At 40.6% G+C, this 24,913-nt stretch overlaps 1 long non-coding RNA gene across 1 annotated transcript; it reads left to right on the top strand.

The window, feature by feature from the left end:
- Nucleotides 1-1,184: 1,184 nt before the first annotated feature.
- Nucleotides 1,185-4,850, top strand: LOC138976202 (uncharacterized). Its single transcript, XR_011458902.1, has 2 exons — nucleotides 1,185-1,411; nucleotides 2,395-4,850. It is a non-coding gene; the product is annotated as an uncharacterized lncRNA (long non-coding RNA).
- The last annotated feature ends 20,063 nt before the right edge of the window (nucleotides 4,851-24,913 follow it).

The following is a 24,913-nucleotide window of genomic DNA, read 5'->3' as shown; positions in this document are numbered from 1 at the left end:
ATGTGTGTGTGAGATAGTCTGTGTATATATGTATGTGTGTGTGTGTGTATGTGTGTGTGTGTGTATGTGTGTGAGAGAGTCTTTGTATATGTGTGTGTGTGTGTGTGTGTGTGTGTGTGTGTGTGTGTGTGTGTGTGTGTTCATGTCTCTACGTCTCTCTCTCTCTGTATATGTCTGTCCGTCTATGTTTTTGTGCGTAGTGGTATGTCCGGGTAACTATCTGTAGAAAAAAAGTCAGCCACCTATATATCTGTGCGACGAAAAATAATTGTCGCAAGACTAGACTTTCAGTTGCCATGCAACCCTATTATATCCTCATCATACACCGACTTGTGTTCTTTTCTTTGTGCAAATACAGGGACCACAACTCAGGCTCTTACCACACAATCGACAACAGAGTCCGAACAAACTACGACCAATACCTTGACAACGGAGCACACTACTCACATGTTAACCTCAACGGAACTAACAACAGAAAACAAAGTAACCACACAAACTACAACAGAGTCAGATAAAACTACAACCATGGCCTTGACAACAGAGCCTACAACTGAAATGGTAACATCAACGAAACTAACAACACAAAATGAAGTATCCACTCAAACTGCAACGGGGTCAGAAGAAACTACAACCATGGCATTGACAGCAGAGCACACAACTGACATGGCTTCCTCAACGAAACTAACAACACAAAATGAAGTAACCACGCAAACTGCAACGGGGTCAGATGAAACTACAACCATGGCCTTGACAACAGAGCCCACAATTGAAATGGTAATGTCAACGAAACCAACAACAGAAAAAAAAGTTTCCACGCAAACTGCAGAAGAGTCCGAAAAAACCACACCCATGGCATTGACAACAGATCACACAAGTGCAATGGTAACCTCAGCGGAACTAACAACACAGAATGAAGTATCCACGCAAACTACAACGGGGTCAAATGAAACTACAACCATGGCATTGACAGCAGAGCACACAACTGACATGGCTTCCTCAACGAAACTAACTACGAACACCATAGTAACCCCACGACCGTCTACAATACAAAGCACTGAAGGCGAAGGAACAACAGAAGGTACATCTGCAACCGCATCGACAACAACTGAAACTGCAGTGAACACAAACATAACTAATGAAGACACCCCAGCATCAACAAGTGAAACTCGTGAACATGAAGCTACAACAAGTGAAACTCGTGAACATGAAGCTACAACAAAGACAATGGAATCAACCCCAAGAGTTGCAGATGACAATGGAACGTATACAACATCTTCAATGCAAAGTGAGCAAACTCCCAGCACTACAGCCACAACAACAAGTAAACCATCCACAGAACGATCTGCTGACCATGGATTGACCACAGAGACTGCTGATGAAAGCGTAACAACCACAGGAACTTCTACAGAAAGTAAGCAATCGACTGACGCTTTTGCAATAACAAATATATTATGAAAATAGACCAACGACCAGACTGAATACGGATAGTAAGACGATTACTAACACGACCATTATATAGTTAATCCACAAAGCACATGAGTGAATTTTGAACAGGGATGATGAGCATGGATGTGGAAGTAATTGCGATTTGTGTACTAAAGATAGACAGAAATGGTAGTTCCAAGAATGCGAGGTGATTACAACCACAAACAGTAGCTGGGAATCCACAAAGCACATTAGCAAATTTCAAATAAGGATGGTAGTATTAATGACAATTTAGGTACCAAAGATAGACGGAAATAGTAATGTTAAGAAGGGGAGGGGATTACAAACACAAACAGAACCTGGGAATTCACAAAGCAATGTATAAGCGAATTATCTTTATTGATTATCTTTAATGATGTTGATGATGTTTGCTGCAGAAGTGGAGATGTTGGTACCAAACATAGACAGAAATGGTAGTCCCAGGAAGGGGCGGGGATCTAGAAGGTAAATTAAAAAGGTGACGGGCGCAGTGGCGTAGGTTATGAGACATCGGCCTCCTAATCGGACGGTCGTCAGTTCAAATCCCGGCCGCGGCCGCCTGGCGGGTTAAGGGTGGAGATTTGTCCGATATCCCAGGTCAACTTATTTGCAGACCTGCTAGTGCCTTACTCCCCTTTCGTGAACAGGCAAGCACAAGACCAAGTGCGCACAGAAAAGATCATGTAATCCATGTCAGAGTTCGATGGGTTATAGAAACATGAAAATACCCAGCATGCTTCCCCGAAATCGGCGTATGCTGCCTGAATGATGGGGTAATAATGGTCATACACGTAAAAATCCACTCATGCGAAAACATGAGTGAACGTGGGAGTTTCAGCCCATGAACGAAAAAGAAGAAGAACAACAGCAAAAAAGCTGAGTTATTTCACGGTAACCAAATTAATTCAGTTTTTTCTCTTGTCAATTCAGGAAGCGGACCCAGCCAGCCAACAGACCTACCATTCGACTCCTGTGTTGAACCCTGCACATGCGTAGAACGCCCCGTTCATAACGACACTTCGTGGCAGACCCCAGAAGAGATCGAGAAAGAACTGAGTGTGGACCGTGCCACCCTGTCGTCCACCAGGCGTAAAAAGGAAAGTGCATCTGATCCAAGAACGTCTTCGAAGGCTATCGGTTCTGGCTGCACGTTCCTGATATTCTCTGTCTTTTTGTTCGTATTCCTTTCAGATTTCGTTGTGATTTACAAGGATTTGAGGTATGGGGTGTACTATAGAGTTTGGAGCAGAAGGCATTGAAATGTACACATAGACACAAGTCATAGAACGTGATGACAATGTGTATTTCTGAGGCTTCTGTTTCTGTTGTATTTTTCGTTTGGTTTATATTCACATTTCTACAATCGTTTTTATGCACAAACTAACGTTTAACGTTTTTTTGAACAAACATTACAACAGCTAGATATAGTGTTTCACGTGACTGTATGGCATCTAAAAGTATGTTTTTGCTCTTACTTGTGTGGTTTTATTAACGTTTTTCAAACAAACATTACAACAGCTAGATAGTGTTTTATATGACTGTATGGCATCTAAAAGTATGTTTTTGCTCTTACTTGTGTGATTTCAAACCCAACACTACTAACCATGCTCTGCTCTCTGTTGTTATCATCCTTGTTATAGATCTATGTCTGAATCAATTTTTATCTATATATATATACGACTAGTGTCTGTCTGTCTGTCTGTCTGTTCGCGATGCACGGCCAAAGTTCTCGGTAGATCTTTTTCAAATTTGGACACCGTATTCAGCTACACCCCGGACACAACCTCATCGATGAGATATTTCAACACGTGCTCTCAGCGCGCAGCGCTGTGCGCGCTGAACCGATTTTGTTTGTTTTGGTCGGGATCCACTACCAGTAACTCTTCCTTATCTTCTCCAGTGTTTTCAGCCGCGATTATCTCCCTTCCTCCGTGTGGCGTCAATCCATATTCCCGTTACTACGTTACTGCACGTTACTATTTTTAGAAGGTCTCCAGTGTTTTGCGCGTTTATCTCCTTTCCTTCGTGCGCCGGCGAAGCCGGCGTACACCCGGCTTCCCAGGCGCAGCCTGGTATTCGGCTCTACTTCTTCCCGGCGAAGCCGGTACCCGGCGAAGCGGGTAATCATCTAGTCCTACATACGAGACACCCGTGAGATAATAATCATTCAAATCACACGTGTGTATATCATGTAAATGAGGTCATGTCAAGCAAGTCTGGCAGGGACCTGTTTTTCCACTGCTTATGATGCCAAAGTCACCGAGACAAACGTCATTATAGAAACAAAACTTGCGCTCGCTAATTACCCTCGATGAATCTTTAGAACTAACACGTCACGCCACACTTTCAGAGAGACGTTTCTTTGCTTTGACGTAATAGATTGCACGAGGCTTTAGAAGAGATCGAGGTTCCAAAACAAGCGTCTTCAATTTAGCTGCCTCGTCTGCAAGACATTTTCAGTCAAATACACGTAAGTACAGTATGTAGGATAAACAGAATACTACATGGCTTGCTGTGTCGTACCATATTTACACTCGTTGCTTTTTCAAATAGTGAACTGCGAGCGAAATTTAAAAAAACAACTCGTGTAAATCTGGTACGACACAGCAAGCCATGTAGTATTCTGTATGTACACAACTCTTGCAGCAAGACAATGCTTTCTGTCATGCAAGCTTGCTTCTATGGTTGTGTAAACAAAGAGTAAGTTCCTGAGTTGAGGACAAGAAAAATGGTACACAAAAGCTGACTAGTCTTCTTTAAGATAATTCCATGTTGTACTAATTAACTTTCTCTACCATCTGCTCTTTTCAATTTACCGCGGCACATGCCCTTTATCACATGTACAACGAAAGAAACATAAAATTACTGGCGTCGTGTATGATGTAACATGCAGATTTTACTTAAGTTTCTACACAAATGACAACTAACGTTTGACACAACAAATAAACAAGTAGCGTACACTAATATCAAAACATTTAGTCGATTTGTCTGCCTTGAAGATTAAAACTCAAAACGCAGGATTGTTGTTCCACCGAGACTATTAAGTCCTAGGCATGCTGAAACTCTTCGACCTATACAGCGCGGGAAGAATTAAGACAATCTTCTTGAACATATACCAATAATCAACAGCCAGTTGTGTGCCAGAGAGGTGAGAGGTATGAATACCTGCATGCTGTACAGGTTAAACCACAACGAACCCACATTCATTTATTTAAACTTCAAGGACATTTAATACGACTCTTTCTTCATTCACGCAAGTAACAAATCGTCAAGAGTTTAAACTTGAAACATTTAATTTTAAACAACTTGAGGAACGCACCGCTTTGAATTTTGAATTATTTTTGTTTTTGAAGAACAGATGAATAAACATTTGTTGAGTAGAAATGACTGCAATGGCTAAGAGTCCTTTTTACATTTAGTCAAGTTTTGACTAAATGTTTTAACATAGAGGGGGGAATCGAGACGAGGGTCGTGGTGTATGTGTGTCTGTCTGTCTGTCTGTCTGTCTGTGTGTGTAGAGCGATTCAGATTTAACTACTGGACCGATCTTTATGAAATTTGACATGAGAGTTCCTGGGTATGATATCCTCAGACTTTTTTCATTTTTTTGATAAATGTCTTTGATGACGTCATATCCGGCTTTTCGTGAAAGTTGAGGCGGCACTGTCACGCTCTCATTTTTCAACCAAATTGGTTGAAATTTTGGTCAAGTAATTTCCGACAAAGCCCGGACTTAGGTATTGCATTTCAGCTTGGTGGCTTAAAAATTAATTAATGACTTTGGTCATTAAAAATCTGAAAATTGTAAAAAAATTATTTTTTTTATAAAACGATCCAAATTTACGTTCATCTTATTCTCCATCATTTTCTGATTCCAAAAACATATAAATATGTTATATTTGGATTAAAAACAAGCTCTGAAAATTAAAAATATAAAAATTATGATCAAAATTTAATTTTTGAAATCAATTTAAAAACACTTTCATCTTATTCCTTGTCGGTTCCTGATTTCAAAAACATATAGATATGATATGTTTGGATTGAAAACACGCTCAGAAAGTTAAAACAAAGAGAGGTACAGAAAAGCGTGCTATCCTTCTCAGCGCAACTACTACCCCGCTCTTCTTGTCAATTTCACTGCCTTTGCCATGAGCGGTGGACTGACGATGCTACGAGTATACGGTCTTGCTGCGTTGCATTGCGTTCAGTTTCATTCTGTGAGTTCGACAGCTACTTGACTAAATGTTGTATTTTCGCCTTGCGCGACTTGTTGTTTGTGTGTTTTGCATGCAGGATCCAGAAACAGGGAGGCACACAGACAGACCGACAGGCAGACAAACAAACACACACACACACACACACACACACACACACACACACACACACACACACACACACACACACACACGTATACACACACACACACACATACACACACACGCACACACACACACACACACACACACACACACACACACACACACACACACACACACACACACACACACACACACACTATAAATGAATACAACACAAATCAATTGATGTTTTCATTTTGTTATTGTATTCATTATAACATGGATTTGATTGTTCATTGCAATATTGACACGTCACTCGTCCAACAAAAACAACACAAGCATGTTGTTATGTCATGGCGTAGTTATGCCCTTGTAACCAATGTTTTAATATCAAAAGTCCCTAAATATCGCAAGCAATCATCGCATGCAACACGATTTTTTTAAAGACGAAAATCAAGGACGAGTTACTATTCCTGATCATATGTTCCACCAGTATTCCTTCATAGATATTTGATCCATGAGTTTTGAAAAGGCCGTCGTTTATAAGGTTTATATCCACAATGATATTACAGTACACCAAAACAACGCGGATAAAATTATTGGCACATTCTTCGTCCAACAAAAACAGCACCACCACATTGTTATTTTACGGCGTAGTTATGCACTTTTAACCAACGTTTTGATGCCCAAAAGTACTAAAATATCACAACAAAGCATCGTATTTAAAACTACTTTTTAAAGACAAAGATCAAGGACGAGTTTCTGTTAATGTCTCACCACACGTTCCATAAATATTCCTTTAAATGTCTTTGATCCATGATTTTTGAAAAGACCGTTGTTAATTCGTTTCAATACCACAACGGTCGTACGGTTTTGTGACAATTGCAATTATTCAAAACTTTTCATGTGCAAAAATCTGCACTGGAAATAACATTTCCACCAATAAAAAAAGCCACAACCTTTCACGTCTGAGCACTTGTTATGTGAGTTGACCTTTCGGCAGAGCCAGCGACTGGAGTGCAGATGTAATAGGCCTGAACCAATAACAGAAAGTAAGACATAGTGATTTCAGCGAGGCAAGAGGGTGTCACATAATAGGTGTGTGGTTGTGTATGTGTGTGTGTGTGTGTGTGTGTGTGTGTATATATGTGTGTGTGTGTGTATATGTGTGTGTGTGTGTGTGTGTGTGGGTGTGCGTTCGTGTGTGTGTGTGTGTGTGTGTGTGTGCATGTGTGTGTGTGTGTGTGTATGTGTGTGTGCGCGCTTGTGTGTTTCAGGGATGGGAATTGTCCGCCGTTTGGCGGATTTCCGCTTTTTTTTTTAATTTTCCGCCGAAAATTTTTTTTTTTTTTTAGTGAAAATGGCGTAAATGCGATCGGTGATTGTTTTTTCGTGAAAAAAAGTCGGATTTCCGCCGTTTTTTTTTTAATTTTTGCAGTAGAAATTCCTCTTATTTCGTATTTTAGTGCGAAATATGTAGTGTTTTACTTTTAGTGACAAACCCCCCCCCCCCCCGGTCATCAAAAAATATTTCCTCTTTTTTTCCTTAATTTTCAGCCGTTTTTACAATTTTTAATTCCCATGCCTGGTGTTTGTTTGATGTGTGTCCAAACAATGAGTCCATCTTTTATGTACATTAAAACAAAAGGGGAAAATAAGTTGCGTAAGGTGATATTTAAACGTGTAGTAAATCTGTTGGCCTGAACATCAACACTAAACGAGAAGTCAACACAAAGAGTAAATCCTGGTTGACCGCAATCCGTCGACGGGGACTGCACTGTCTCGGTAGTATGTTCACAAGGGGCCGACATTAGCATGAAACGGGTTTGAGTTGTGTTTAATGTCAATTCAAATATATAGCATATCTATGTTTGTGTTTTAGGACAACAATTAAGAACTCGAGGAACTACATTTGTGTGTGCAATGTACACTTTCAAGCAAAATGTCGATAAACAAGATGATTGAATTTGTTTTAAAGTTTGTCATAGTAAAAAGTGGGTAAAAGAATATTTGACAAATGCATCAGTCTGGTTAATTGAACAATGAGGACGACACAGTGCTACCTGAACTTTTTTGAGAGCCGGATATGACGTCCTTAAAGTCATTTATCCAAATCGAGAGAATAGCTGGTGATGTCATCTGAAGTAATTCATAGGTAAACTTTCGCGAGGATCTGTCCAGTAGATTTCTGTGAATCGCTACACACACACACACACACACACACACACACACACACACACACACTAACACATACACACACACACACACACACACACACACACACACACACACACACACACATACACACACATGCTAACATTCTCTCTCTTTCTCGTCTTTATTCCTAGTCTAACGGAATACATTGAGTCAAAACTTGACTAAACGTGAAAAAAACAAAAAAACAAGATACTAATCCGCTTATCAAATATTCATTCACGTTTCAAGATATTGTTTTATTTTACTTTTTTACAACAACAAATTATAATGAATTACCTATCCCAAGCTGATGGCAATGTCATTCTGAGCTTTTGTTCTTAATGTTGACCTTGTGTTACATTTGTGAAAGAACAAATTAATACAAACTAAAATTGCTTAATTTCGGATACATCTATGTTTATTTTCAATTTTACGTTAGTTATATTTTGACCTGGGCAGTACATAAACGGCACCCTTTTGGCTGGAAATTGCGCATTTTCATGTTTCTTTTGACAGCCTCACCGACGTCCTTAATCTGTTGTGATTGTTAAAAGAAACCTAAATAACCGAATGGGGGAGGACGGATGGGGGGGGGGGGGGTAGTGTGGGGTGGGGGAGAGGGGTGATGGGGTGGGGGGGGGGGGTTGTGTGTGAAGGATGAAGGTGATTTTTTTCGGTTTCAGACAAAAAAGTGTTCCTTCGGTTTTAAATATAGCCTAGTACTTGGTATTTGCCGAGCCAAAATAAAAATCAGTTAAGAAAGGTGTACCACATGTTTCAAACATGTCAGTATCATACATTGGAACAGCTTTTTTGTCAAACCACAAATCCAATGTTGTCAGCTCAGGAACGCACTTGACATTTATACAATCAAATACTGGATGCTGAAATGAAAGAACATGCTCTCTGCTGCAAGAGAAATACAAGTTTCTTCTGATATAATTCTACACGGTGTATATCAAAACCATGCAGAGCATTGTTGTGTAAAGTATGACATTAAATCTGTCAGCACAATAGCTTACTTTCAGATGCCATATTACTATGGTAAAGTTGAATAGGTAATGTGTTTCTTAATTTTAAAAAAAAGAAGAAAAAAAAAAGAAAAACAAGTCGCGTAAGGCCCCGAAAATACAATATTTAGTCAAGTAGCTGTCGAACTCACAGAATGAAACTGAACGCAACGCAACGCAGCAAGACCGTATACTCGTAGCATCGTCACTCCACCGCCCGTGGCAAAGGCAGTGCACGTGGAATTGACAAGAAGAGCGGGGTATTCGTTGCGCTGAGAAGGATAGCACGCTTTTCTGTACCTCTCTTCGTTTTAACTTTCTGAGCGTGTTTTTAATCCAAACATATCATATCTATATATTTTTGGAATCAGGAACCGACAAGGAATAAGATGAAAGTGTTTTTAAATTGATTTCGAAAAAAAAATGTTGATAATAATTTTTATATATTTAATTTTCAGAGCTTGTTTTTAATCCGAATATAACATATTTATATGTTTTTGGAATCAGCAAATGATGGAGAATAAGATAAACGTAAATTTGGATCGTTTTATAAATTTTTATTTTTTTTTACAATTTTCAGATTTTTAATTACCAAAGTCATTAATTTAACCTCAACATGCCAGGACGTTTACGTCAAGGAATAGAAGAACGCGCATGCGCAGCCTCACTGAATACGCACGCAGTGCTTTACTACCAGACATAAATTTTATCTCTTGGATTATCGCTTACATCCTTCTTGTGTGTGTAACTATTTGTGGAAAGCTGCACTTGAATGTGCTGATTGGATTGTTTTGTGTATTGTGACAGTTTTTTGGATTGTATTTATCAATGGTTTAGGTGAGTGAACAGTTTTTCTTTCATTGGTATTTGCGTCCACGCTTACAGCGGAAAGACAATGGCGGATCTCAGTCATGATGAGTCAGATAGCGAACAAAAGGAATGCGCAGATTTGTCACGTAGTGGCGCTAACTCTGGAGTGCAAGAAATGTTTTCGGAGTTGATGAAACGATTTGATCGTATGGAGAAAAGGATGCATCACTTAGAAGAGAGTGACAGTGTTGAACACGAGAATGAAGCCAGTTCCGACAGGGTCGGTAACATATCTGGCATTTGCGCTGACAGGGTCAGCGAAGAAGACAAAAATGAGCTCGCCAGGGGCGAGGAGGAAGATGAGGAAAGCGTTTTTCAAGTGGTGGTGAAAAACGCTAACAGTAACACAAGTAAACCTGATATTCTGGACACACTGGAATTAGACCTGGAGCTGGCAGAAAAAGAGGGGGCCCCAGTTGCTGAGAAATTGGCAAAAATCGTTGAAAACAGATTCACTGTCCGCATGTCAGACCAGAAATTGCAAGAAAAACTAGACAAGCACTTGGTGCCAGAAAATTGCAAGCAAATTAAAGCTCCTCATTTAAACGAGGAGCTAATTGACAAAGGGAGTGTGGACAGGAATGCAAGGAAAAATGACATGCGCCTGTACAACATTCAAAAACTGCTGTCTAAAGCCTCCGCCGCACTAGTAAATGCATCAGACAAGCTTCATTCAGACATGCTTGAAATTTCAAACCAGACGACCGGCGATCTTGACAAAGAAACAGTGCTAAAAATGGCAAACGAGGGTCTCGCAGCAAATGGTGACGTCATTGCTCTTTTGGGTACAGCACAGTTAGAACTCTCTCAGAGACGAAGATTCCAGCTACAAGCCTGCTTGCCAAAAGACATCGCTTCTATCGCTAATGCAAAGATAGAGGTAGGGTCTGACAACTTGTTTGGAGAAGATGTTGACAAAAAGGTTCGCACAGCGCGCGAAGCTTACAAGTCGGCTTCAGGCAGGGGCAGTGGTGGCGCACACCGGTTCCAGCCTTACAGCCAGAGAGGAGGCAGGCCTTTTTTAGGAAGAGGCCACGCCTCTCAGTCAGCGAGAGGAATGACGACATACCGTTCCCGGGGGTCATTCAGGGCAAGAGGAAACTCGCGCGGGAACTACAACCGAAAGTAGACAAGAACTCTGATCATGCTGCCCAGCGTCCTGTTTCTGAGGTGAATACATTTTATGACAGTTTACAACAAACACTTTGTTTACTCAATGATCTGAAAGACAAATTTAAAGCAGGACAAATTAGGGAAAATATAGAACAGTGGGAGAAATTGACTTCAGACAAGGTTGTCCTTAGTATGGTGCAAGGGGTAAACATTGATTTTACAGAAGTGCCTGTGCATAGTGGTGAGATTTTTCAACCTAAGTTTTCACAAGAACAGACACTGGCCATTGACGCAGAAGTAGAGGAGCTGATAAGGAAAGGAGTAGTTGTTGAATGCAGTCATACTATGGGTGAATACATCTCACCTATTTTTGTGAGACCGAAGAAAGACAATAAGCTTAGACTTATCCTTAACCTGAAGAACTTGAATAAGACAGTTGAGTATCATCATTTCAAAATGGAAACATTACGTCATGCTTTAGCGCTGGTGACAGAGTGCTGTTGGTTTGCTTCTTTGGATTTAAAAGAGGCTTACTTCTCAGTTCATGTGAATGAAAAATCACAAGAGTACCTGAAGTTTTTCTGGAAGGGGAAGTTGTATAAGTTTACGGTTTTTCCTAATGGATTGGCGTGTTGCCCACGTTTGTTTACCAAGATTCTCAAACCTGTTATGGCCCACCTTCATAGCTTAGGGTTTATCTCCACCATCTTTATAGACGACACTTTGCTGATCGGTGATTCTGAGATAGAGTGCATCAGAAATGTTAAAACATCAATTGATGTGTTTCAAAAACTGGGGTTTGTCATACATCCCACCAAATCAGTTATCAGACCTTCCCACCAAATTACGTATCTAGGGTTTGAAATCAACTCAGAGACAATGACAGTGAGGCTGACTCAAGAAAGGAAGGACAGGATTGTGGTATTAGCCAATAGTCTACTGGAAAAAGGGAGATCAAAGATTAGAGAGCTTGCTAAATTGATTGGCATGGCAGTGGCTAGTTTTCAAGGAGTGAAATATGGGGCTCTGTGGTACAGAAACATGGAAAATGACAAAATTGTGGCATTAAAACAGAACCATGGAAACTATGATGCTGAAGTGATTTTCTCAGAGGAAGCCAAACAGGACATGGTATGGTGGAGAGATAACATTCTAGTAGCTGATAGCCCGGTTGAGGTTTCACCAGGAGAGCCAGAATTTGTTATCCATTCAGATGCGTCTCTCACAGGATGGGGTTGTTCTTGTAGTGAGGGCAGAACAGGTGGGCACTGGACACAGACAGAAAAACAGATGCACATTAATGTGTTAGAACTACAAGCTGCATTGTTTGCTTTGAAGGCTTTCGCGAGTGACAAGAGGGGTATTCACATTCGACTTATGCTCGATAATACCACAGCTGTGGCATGCATAGCTAACATGGGAACTAATCACTCAGCTAACTGTAATGCTGTGACGAAGGAAATCTGGAATTTCTGTGTAGATAGAGACATTTGGGTGACAACTGCGTACATACCTGGTGTAGAGAATGTCGAAGCTGATGAAGAATCTAGAAAACTGAATTTAGATGCTGAGTGGAAGCTAAATTCGAATTTACTCTTCCACGCTCTTCAAATACTTGAGTTTGAGCCAGAGATAGATTTGTTTGCTTCCCGAATTAATTGTCAGTATCCCAGATACGTAGCATATCGGCCGGATCCAGAAGCGGTTAGTGTCAACGCACTTAACATGTCGTGGTATGGTTTGCGATTGTATGTTTTTCCACCTTTTTGTTTACTGCCCAGGGTACTACAAAAGATGAACAAGGACAAAGCACAAGGTGTGATAGTGGTTCCATACTGGCCAAGCCAGCCCTGGTTCCCTCGGTTAGGGAGTCTGTTGATAGCGAAGCCAGTTCTTGTGTCAGCAAGGGACAATCTACTTCACATGCCTGCAAACCCAAACATGGAGCATCGGCTCAGAAAAACACTGCAAATTCTTATTTGCAAAGTATCAGGGGTAGGCTCAGAAGCAGAGGACTTTCGCAGCAAGCAGCCTCAGTGGTCTGCGCATCCTGGAGAACAGGGACAGCTAAACTGTATGCCGTATACATCAAAAAGTGGAAAATGTATGCGAATAAAAGAGGCATTGATTCGGTTCACCCTTCTGTAATTAATGCAGTAAATTTCCTGGGAACATTGTTTGCTGCTGGACAAAGTTATAGTAGTATCTGTGTTGCGAGATCAGCGCTTTCAGGCTACCTTGAAATAGAAGACTGTGGCACTTTTGGTGAACACAGATTGGTTAAGCGGTTTGTAAAGGGGATTTTTGAATTGAGACCATCTTTCCCTAAATACTCTGCTACGTGGGACGTAGATACAGTTCTCTCTTATCTAGAGAATCTTATTCCATTGGGAAAATTGACTTTAAAAGAATTATCAAGCAAGTTAGCTACATTGATTGCTATCTTATCCGGACAAAGGTGTCAGACAATTCACTCCCTTTCTTTGTCGTCAATGAAACTTACAGGCTACAAGTGTGTGTTTCATATAAACTCAGTGATGAAACAATCAAAGAAAGGAAAACATGTAGCTCCAATTGAGTTATTGTCGTTTGACAAAAATCCTAATCTGTGTGTAATCGCAACCCTCAAAGAATATTTACGTCGTACAAAGGACTTGAGAGACACAGATAAACTGTTCGTAAGTTATCAAATACCTCATGGACCAATTTCCAAAGATACACTGGCTCGGTGGATTAGAGACACTCTAAGTAGAGCAGGTGTGGATACCTCTTTATTCACGGCTCACAGCACCAGATCTGCAAGTACGTCGGCAGCGGCTGCCAGGGGCACGCCAATTGACGTCATAATGAAAGCTGCCGGATGGTCGTCGGAGTCCACCTTTGCTCGTTTTTACAAAAAGACACCTTCGGTTAACATGGGTCAAGTCTTACTGGACTCTTTTCTCAAGAAAGATTGAGGTGAGTGATTTCGTCAAAGAATATAACTTGACAGTTGGAAGGTTACAGTGGTGATAAACATGTACACATATCTCTAAAAATTCCTTGACGTAAACGTCCTGGCATGTTGAGGTTAAATTACCACAAACATGCGAGACTTACCTTGTGTAAGTTGAAGCTTGTTTCGGATTTAGCCGATACATGTTACAGGAACGTTTATGTCAAGTCCCACCCTAATTCTGTGGAAATAAAAATCCCAGCCCTTGGGTTACGTTATAGTATAGTTCTCTTGAAGGAGAATAATTAATTTGTGTACATGTTGTATGTATTATATGTTCTGAAGAGTGAGGCTGCGCATGCGCGTTCTTCTATTACTTGACATAAACGTTCCTGTAACATGTATCGGCTAAATCCGAAACAAGCTTCAACTTACACAAGGTAAGTCTCGCATGTTTGTGGTAATTAATTTGTAAGCCACCAAGCTGAAATGCAATACCGAACCCCGGGCTTCGTCGAAGAGTACTTGACCAAAATTTCAACCAATTTGGTTGAAAAATGAGGGCGTGACAGTGCCGCCTCAACTTTCACGAAAAGCCGGATATGACGTCATCAAAGACATTTATCAAAAAAATGAAAAAAACGTTCGGGGATTTCATACCCAGGAACTCTCATGTCAAATTTCATAAAGATCGGTCCAGTAGTTTAGTCTGAATCGCTCTACACACACACACACACACGCACACACACACACACACACGCACGCACATACACCACGACCCTCGTTTCGATTCCCCCTCGATGTTAAAATATTTAGTCAAAACTTGACTAAATATAAAAAAGAACACAAACAAAACACAGACACGTGCGTTTCAGAAATGCACACAGTCTTCAGAGTCTTGTGTGCATTAATTGATACATCTCAATTCCGTCTGCTCCAGTTTCTATGATACAGTCCATACCTGAAATCCTTGTAAATCACGAAGAAATCGGCAATGACCACGAAGAGAAAGACAGACAGCAAAAGGAACGTGCATCCAGAACCGATAATCTTCGAAGAAGTCCGTTGATCAGGGGCAGACTCCTTCCTACGTCTGGTGGACGATAGCGTGGTACGGTCCACATTCAGTTCCTGTCTTATCTCTTCCGGAGTCTGCTCCAACGTTTCGTTGTGAACTTGGCGAGCTACGCATTTGCAGTGTTCAAAGCACGAGACGAATGGTACGACGGTAGTCTGTGTGGAGTCGCTTTCTGAAACGAAAATCAAAACTTGACTAAATGTAACAAGTCGCGTAAGGCGAAAATACAATATTTAGTCAAGTAGCTGTCGAACTCACAGAATGAAACTGAACGCAATGCCATTTTTCAGCAAGACCGTATACTCGTAGCATCGTCAGTCCACCGCTCATGGCAAAGGCAGTGAAATTGACAAGAAGAGCGGGGTAGTAGTTGCGCTAAGAAGGATAGCACGCGTTTCTGTACCTATCTTTGTTTTAACTTTCTGAGCGTGTTTTTAATCCAAACATATCATATCTATATGTTTTTGGAATCAGGAACCGACAAGAAATAAGATGAAAGTGTTTTTAAATTGATTTGGACAATTTAATTTTGATAATAATTTTTATATATTTAATTTTCAGAGCTTGTTTTTAATCCGAATATAACATATGTATATGTTTTTGGAATCAGCAAATGATGGAGAATAAGATAAACGTAAATTTGGATCGTTTTATAATTTTTTTTTTTTTTTACAATTTTCAGATTTTTAATGACCAAAGTCATTAATTAATTTTTAAGCCACCACACTGAAATGCAATACCGAAGTCCGGGCTTCGTCGAAGATTACTTGACCAAAATTTCAACCAATTTGGTTGAAAAATGAGGGCGTGACAGTGCCGCCTCAACTTTCACGAAAAGCCGGATATGACGTCATCAAAGACATTTATCAAAAAAATGAAAAAAACGTTCGGGGATTTCATACCCAGGAACTCTCATGTCAAATTTCATAAAGATCGGTCCAGTAGTTTAGTCTGAATCGCTCTACACACACACACACACAGACACACAGACACACACACACACACACGCACATACACCACGACCCTCGTTTCGATTCCCCCTCGATGTTAAAATATTTAGTCAAAACTTGACTAAATATAAAAAGAGGAAATAGCAGATAGGTGAACGCAGTAGCATCGGTCTCGTATTGCCCCTCTGAGAAATGTATGTGTTAACGGGGAGATATTCTTAAAACAGAAATACGTTTACTGTCAGTATATAGATAAAGCCCGTGGGTTCTCGAAACCAGAAACAAAACTAAACAATTGATCTTTTAAGACAAGTAAAACATCTGAGAAATGTATGTGTTAACGGGGAGAGGTTCTTAAAACAGAGATTAGTTTACTGACATTATTTAGACAAAGTCCGGGAAAATGAAGAGTAAAAGTATATGGATTCATACAATGCAATGTTTTACAACAGAGGTTTCACTGTTTTTGAGCCCTTCTTTGCCTTCGCGCCTGTCAGTTCTGCAAAAGGAAACTGCATCGAATGGCTAAGGGGTGCTCAATAGATCAGTAACTCACCATTGACATTCCACGTTGTCATGGTTGTTGTTGCTGTATCCTCGACGCTTATTCCAGGTGCTTTGGGTTCACTTCGGCCAGTTGTCAACGTATTTCGGTCTCCAAAAGCACTCGTCTGCTTGGTGGATTCCCCTTCAGTGGTCGCCTTCGTCATCGGTACGTTTTTAATAGTTGTCGATTCGGCTGTGGAACATGTTTCTGCTGCCCCTTTGCTCTCAGTGATTCGTGGCATGGTCGCCTGTGTGGTTACTTCATTTTCTGTTGTTAGTTCCGTTGAGGTAATCATTTCAGTTGTTTGCTCTGTTGTTAGGGCCATGGTTGTAGTTTCTTCCGACTCTGTTGTAGTTTGTGTAGTTACTTTATTCTCTGTTACTTTTTCCCCGGGAGATGCAAATTGAGTTTTTGGCTCTGTTGTCCAGGCCATTGTTGTAGTTTCTTCCGACTCTGTTGTAGTTTGCTTTGTTTCCTTACTTTCTGTTGTTGGTTCCGGGTTCGTTGCGGTTATCATTTCAGTTGTGTACTCTTTTGTCTCGGCACTGGTTCTAGTTTCTGTTGATTCTGTTGTAGTTTGCGAGGTTACCGGCACTTTATGTTCTGTTGTTAGTTCCGTAGAAGGTATCATTTCAGTCGTGTACTCTGTTGTTCCCGCCATGGTTGTAGTTTCATCCGACTCTGTTGTTTGAGTGGACAGGGCTTGAGCTGTGCTCAATGTATCTACACAACAAAAACGAACACTTCAGGGTTTAACCTCTCTTTGAAAGAAAGAAATCCCTTCTTCAAACACACACACAAGCACGCACGCTCGCACACACACACACACACACACACACACACACACACACACACACACACACACACACACACACGCAGACACACACACACGCACGCACGCACGTACGCACGCACGCACACACACACACACACACACACACACACACACACAGACATGCGCATACATACACGCACTCGCACACGCACGCACGCACCCCCCCACACCTCCACTCACCCACACACACACACCCACACACACACACACACACACACACACACACACACACACACATACTTACACACGTACACTGGTCAATCACGTCAGCAAGAAACACTCAGTGAGATACTTTACTATGGGTTTAACTGTCACACCTAGGAATAACGAATATTGAACGTACTTGTCGTTAGCAGAGACGTCGTAGAAGATAGACATTCAACTTCTGGGCTATTCGTCACCTCCTTTGACTCAACGACTGAATCTTTAAAGGTCACTGAAAATGAAAATAATTACAACTGTGTTGAAGATTTTATAACCTGGACGAGGGCACGGGTTGGGATTAGAATTGCGCACACACACACACACCCACACCCACACCCACACCCACACCCACATAAACTTACGTGAAATGCATTGGCTGCCCTTGCACTGATCTGCCGAAGAAGAGAAAGAACATGTAATCTTGACAAGCATGCTTCCATTGTGTTATAAGATTACATTTAGCCTTGTTTTAGCGCTTCCTCGATGTGTTTAGTACTAATGGCATCAGCCACAAGCGAGAAGGATTCCAAAATCGGTGCATGCGAAGATGATCGACATTTTCTGATCAAAAACCACAAATAACGATAAAATGCGCAACTACAATAGAAAAGGCACCAGCTCTCTGATCCAGGAGATTAAGCTACGCAGATGGAGATGGATGTTGTGTTGTTATTTCATTTAACTGATTCCCAGTCATTTACATGGAAGATGGTTTTTGTGTCTGTGTGTGTGTATTGCTATACTCGTCGTTTTATATTGCGAAGCACATCACTAGCATGTTCTCGCTATATAAGTGTTCATTATAATTGTTATTTAAGTTATTGAGACCTCACAGTGCGCTAAGAGATGTATACAGTAAATTGAGAAAATAAGCGCTTCGTTCAATAGCGCTTCGTTCAATAATCATTTTTGAGATTTGCTCTATAAATCTCTTAGCGCACTGTGATAGTTTCAATTACGATATTGTCAGTACAAGGTCAAGGTCAAGCATCAATTGGTAATGTGGAGAAGATAAGCTGCATGCCACTAACACCGATGATGAGAAGAATCTTCTCAAATCGAAAGAAGGGGCACAGCCTCGCAGTGGCAAAGGGCAGAAGAATACGCTCTCTGCAAAAGCGCACTGCCATTAGCCAATCAACTGTTTTACATCAGTCATGTGACCCCAGTACTTAGTGACAATTATAATTATTATCATTATTAAGACGACGGAGAGCAATGGAAAACAGTGACAAAAACGCTGTTCCAACTAACCGGATGTAAGGCTGCACAGAAATGGCCGGACTTCCCCGCACTTATCAGATAGCCATTGTGGTTTATCTTTTTCCATGACAACACAAAGAGAATCATATGTGTTTTGAGGTTCGCCGTCCTTCCAGTTTGTCCACGTGTTGTCTAGAGTCTGGCAGTCGGAGGCCCAGGAATATCCCTCGTCATGCTGACTCGCGTCCTTCTCCTTGTTGTCATAAATTCCGATCCAGAAATTATCCCCACTGAAAGGTAAATTGGTAAATTGGAATAATAGTGTCCTAAACTCAAGGAAGCTGTTGCGGGGTACCGAGCTGCACAGACGGAGAGAGCCGTAGCAGTGTGTTGGTACTGACGCAAATTCTAGGTGAAAAGTGAAACTTTGACATTAGGATCAATCCGTACACTTTATTTCCGTGATCAAGAGGCATATAAACTTCATGTATACTTTTGATGGAGAGAGTTGATTTGAAACACTGTTCTTTAAATGTACAGGCAAAGGCCAGACTTAAAAGACAAATGTAGACAATGCGTATGCATGTTGAATGTTAAATATATTTCACCTATGTTCATGTTCAACCATGCAAACATGCTGGGAACATTACGCAAGGATTGTAAGACAGCAATGATACCAAATTGACTCACTTGCTAAACAATATTCTCACTATAAACAGAAGAAAATTGGTACTTTTCAAAAGCTAAATCAATCTATTTCAGATGTTGTAGATATTTTTGCGATTATATACGGAGCAACAAAAGAAACGCGAAAAAAATCGTCATTGTTTGATTGACAAAATCTCCAACAATTATAGAGTTAGAATTATTAAACCACAAAAGTTTGATGAAGACATGTTTGACCTTGCTTTTGTGTGATTATTTTGATGCTGTGACTGTTTTAACACACGGGACAAACAGGTTTAACGGTAAACACATAATGCGCGCTCGCAGCACGTGCAAGTGGAGCAGGAGAAATCTGATGTGTGAAATGTGTTCACTAATGCATTAGCAACCAAAAGAGACCATGGCACGCTTGCTGCCAGTCTCACTTTTGAAACAGCCAGGATGCCAAGATTGACACCACCAAAATGCCAAGTCGATTTAAAGCTGGAGATGATCCAGAAGCGCTGGCATGTGCTTTAAACGTGATCGATTCAATACAGCCACTGACACTACCAGGAACATCACTGGAAGCCACCAGTGTCCGATCAGTGGCCAGAGAGCGCGATGAAGACTGACTGATCGAGACCTCCAAAACTTCGTTAACGTTAAACCTGCTTGTCCCGTGTGTAAAAACGCTCGCAGCATCACACTAATCACACAACAGCTATGTCAAACATGCCTTCATCAAACTTTTGTGGTTTGATAATCCTAGCTCAATAATTGTTCGAGATTTTGTCAATCAAACATTGCAGAATTGTTTCGCGTTTCTTTTGTTGCTCAGTATTATATCTATTGACCTGTCAACGAACAGGCTTACACAATAGAGACGACATAATCGATTTGTATTTCTTAACAGGCAAATTACTATATACCTTGATACATCAAAAAAGACTGTACAAACAAATTAAACACGTTGCACATCAACGATAATCAAATATACACACATGTTAAGATATTGGTGTGTTGGTGGGCTGATGTCTCGTCAGGCAGTACCTGCTGAAATGAACTTGTGTGCAAAGACTTATGTGAAACTAAAAGAACAAAATGCGCACGTATTTAACATTTTCTCAAATAGTACGATTTATTGTGGCCACGATATCCACCATTACTAGTTTTGATTGCCTTTTATATCAACTTACATCGTATCTATAAACGTGTCAGTATTCATTTGACTCTCGATGTAGGCATTGCTGTCTTCATCCAGGAAAGCCAGCACCATTCCTTGTGATACACAGTGGGCTAGGGCATCGTTCCACGTCGTCGGTTGGGTGAACATTACCAGTTCTGTTGACGTTGCAGCTTCTGCTAAACACACATGCATACACAAACACATACGCATAGAAACACACGCATACACACACGCGTACACACACGCACACACATACACACACACACACGTAAACACACACACACACACACGCACGAACGCACACACACACACAGACACACACTCACACACACACACACACTCTCATACACACATACACACACACACACAGACACACACAGACACACACACACAGACACACACGCAAACTGACCACGCACACACACACACACACGCATGCACACACACCCACACACCCTTACACACACACACACACACACACACACACACACACACACACACACACACACACACACACACACACACATTATTCGCGTGAATCAGAAATTGAATTTGTTTTGTTGACTTTCCCCTTTTTAACAAGAGAGACCTTACATTTTGTGTTCAAAATACTTTATATGAAATCATAACTGAAGTGAGGCTATGTGTGTCTAGCTTTTGCAGATAGTAAAGTAACAATGCTTGACTGGATTAGTACAATTTAATTTAGACATGGGACTCCACAATAAGCTACCTAAGAACTGCCCTCCAAAGCAGGTGGACTGCGAACGTGTCAAAATCAAGAATTAAAAAATAAACACAAAAGGAAAAGTGATCACACATTTAATTGCAGAAAAAAAATATGTATGATTAATCGTTCACTAAACTTAACTTTCTTGTGTGTGTTTCCCTTAATGAAGATCGGCATTGCACAGAAGGGTAACTATTGTTTTGGCTGGATTATTAATTTGTTAGCAGCAGAATCGCTCGTTAAACTATTCGAACATTATTTGTGTTGTAATGCTAGAGTAACAATGCAATTGGGAACATACATATTCCCTTTTTTTTATGTTCGTTTTGATATAGTGTTGTTGTTGTTGTTGTCAATGTATCAAGAAACAAAAACAATTCCCAAATCTAAATGCTTTAAGGAGAAAAAAGACTTGTAGCTTTTACATACCTGATATGATCAATGTCCACGCACAGACACAGAGATGCAAGAGCATGGTAGTTTTCTGATGGCGAACGTCCATATTTTCCGGCTTCGAACACAAACGGACTCGTGCGGTTCTGCTTTTCTGTTTTTGCTCTCTCAAGACTTAGGCTCTATCAATGTATTCAGAGGTATATAGTTAGCAACTGACTCATAGTCATGCTTTCTGATCCATGATCTTTGGTGCGTTTAAACACCCGCAGTGCAGATCGAGGCAGCCAAGTGTGACTAATGTAAAGACGACGATGATAATTTCTCAATTTGTTTGGCGTTGAAACGTGCGTGATGGATCGTTGTGGCATTGTCTGCATCTGAAAACCATTCTAATGTGGATTTGGAAACGTTTTAGTCGTAATTGCCGGGCACTTATCACTCGCATCTCTGCTGCAGAGAAGTAGGTAACAGAACGCTGCAACTTGTCAGCTAAACAGCGTCCTTCTCTTTGTACTCCTCTTCCTACTCCTCTAACCACTACTACTATTCCTCCTCCTGCTTCTGCTTCTCCTCCTCCTCATCCTCTGAGTCGTTTTTACATTAAGTCAAGTTTTGACTAAATGCTTTAACATAGAGGGGGAGTCGAGACAAGGGTCGTGGTGTCCGTGTGTGTGTGCGTGCGTGTGTGTGTGTGTGTGTATGTGTATGTGTGTGTGTATATGTTTGTGTTTGTGTATGTGTAGAGCGATTCAGAGAAAACTACTGGACCGATCTTCATGAAACTCTACATGAGAGTTCCTGAGTATGATATACCCAGACGAGTTTTTCATATTTTGGATAAATATCTTTGATGAGATGACGTCATATCCTGTTGTTGTTTTTTTGAGGCCGCACTGTCACACCTTCATTTTTCGATCAAATTGATTGAAATTTTAGCCAAGCAATCTTCGACGAAGCCCGGACTATGGGATTGCATTTCAACTTCAAAGCTTAAACATTAATTAATACATTTGTTTTTAAAAAAATCTCAAAATGCCAATTAAAATTAAGATTTTAGTAATCGATCCACAAATGATTTCATTGTATTCTGTATTGTTCCCTAATTCCAAAAATATATAGATATGTTATGTTTGGATAAAAACAAAAACAAGCTCAGAAAGTTAACAAGAATACAAAAAAGCGCGCTTTCCTGATTAGCGCAATACGCTACCGCGCTATACTGGTTTGTCAATTTCACATCGTTTTGTACGTGAAAAATGAGCGATGTCCTTGTCGCCTGATTGACGAAGCTGTATTGTCTTGGTGAAAAAATGCAGTGCGTTTCATTCAATTTCATTCTGTGAGTTCTACAGCTTGACTAAATGTAGTAGTTTTGCCTTACGCGACTTGTTATGTGTGTGTTAGGAGCAAATTGACGTGAGTATAATACTGAACAAATAAATTACTGGCTGTTACCCATAGTACCTATTCATTCACCACGTGAAAGCTTTTAGGAGAAACAGCCAAATTGAACTAACACTTATCTTGTTTTCTAACATTAAATTGTAGCCTGGTGTTTTAAAATTGCATTTCACATATATTTTTAACTGGCAAATTGTATAGATTGAAGGATGTTTCTCGCTTAATGTACAGAAAAAAGCATCCATCCTGCTGCGGATAAATCACTCTGCATTTCATTCATCATCATCATCATCATCATCATCATCATCATCATCATCATCATCATCATCATCATCATCATCATCATCATCATCATCATCATCATCATCATCATCGTCGTCGTCGTCGTCGTCGTCGTCGTCTTCTTTGCCATCGTCGTCAACGTCATCATCATCATCATCATCATCATCATCATCATCATCATCATCATCATCATCATCATCATCATCATCATCATCACCACTAACACACGAGCGTGAGCCCGTTACGTCTTTTTGTTTTGTTTTGTTTTGTTTTGTTTTGTTGTTGCTTCTCTGGTATCACTTTGTCATTTTTTCCCCGTTGTCTTGTGTTCTGCAGAATGTGGATTTTAGCCATTAGTATCCAGCTTCAATGTCGTCTAGTGCAAAACTTCACAGATGAAATGCTCCGGCGGTAATGTTATTAAAGGACGGTGAAATTCAATTGTGGATGTGCAACAAAGAACTTGCGACTTTGCCAAGGTTATGGATCAAAACAAGAACACATGATTATTTACGGAACCGGAGGTCAGAAATGGAACAATAGACGGCTTATAGTTTAGTGCAATAGCGTAATTGCGTATGACAATGTTGATACGTTCAATCAAAATAGTGTTGCGAACAGCATACCTACTCGTACACCACTAAGGACAAACACAAGTTGTGGTAGTGCTGATTTTGGTTGGAGGTGAGGCGTTCCATATCAGTTGGGCCTTAACCACACTTACACATGGCAAATAGTCCTCTGTCCATGGATATCGAATATGAAAAAATGTCCTATTGTTGTTGTTGTTGGTGGTGTTGTTGTTGTTGTTGTTGTTGTTGTTGTCGTTGTCGTTGTTGTTGTTGTTGCTGTTGTTGTTGTTGGTGGTGGTGTTGGTGTTGTTGTTGTTTTTGTTGTTGTTGGTGGTGGTGTTGGTGTTGTTGTTGTTGTTGTTGTTGTTGTCGTTGTCGTTGATGATGATGATGTTGTTTTTCGTTTGTTTTTTTTGCTGTATTTTCATAATTGTTCATTGCCTTCTTCTTAGTTTTCTTTTCTTTCGCGATCTTTATTTGTCGTCGTTTGAAACTGAAACTAAACCTGAGAGAGAGATAGGATAAGACACGCTAAGATAAGATCAGATGTCATATAGTACTGTAAGGTGACTCTCATGCACATTCGATGATAGCCAGTTTGAGTAATTCGGCTGGAAATTAATGACTTCAGAGATAGACAGACCCAAATGCGAGAAAAGAACAAATTTAAATTAGAAGTGTTACAATGTGAACACACGTTGTGTAACCAGTTGTGCACACTGGGTATGCTACTATTTAATTCTAGTAGCAAAAGTAGCACACATTACTTACTTACTTATGCCTTTGACCCCGTCCGGGACATAGGCAGCCAACAAGAGCTCACCAGGCACACCGATCCTGGGCTACTCCCAGGGCCGAAATGTTCCTTGTATCTCTTGTTGACGTTTCTGTAACGGGTGCTTTTTTCCATGGATGAGTTGTTAGCCCTTCGCAGAACCCCCAACCTGGAGGGCCAGGGTGTATACTTATTCTGGCCCCATTCACCTCAGACCTGT

Source organism: Littorina saxatilis, linkage group LG9 (assembly GCF_037325665.1).
Source record: "Littorina saxatilis isolate snail1 linkage group LG9, US_GU_Lsax_2.0, whole genome shotgun sequence".
Classification (NCBI taxonomy): Eukaryota; Metazoa; Mollusca; class Gastropoda; order Littorinimorpha; family Littorinidae; genus Littorina; species Littorina saxatilis.
This window is presented reverse-complemented; position numbering and strand designations above follow the sequence as displayed.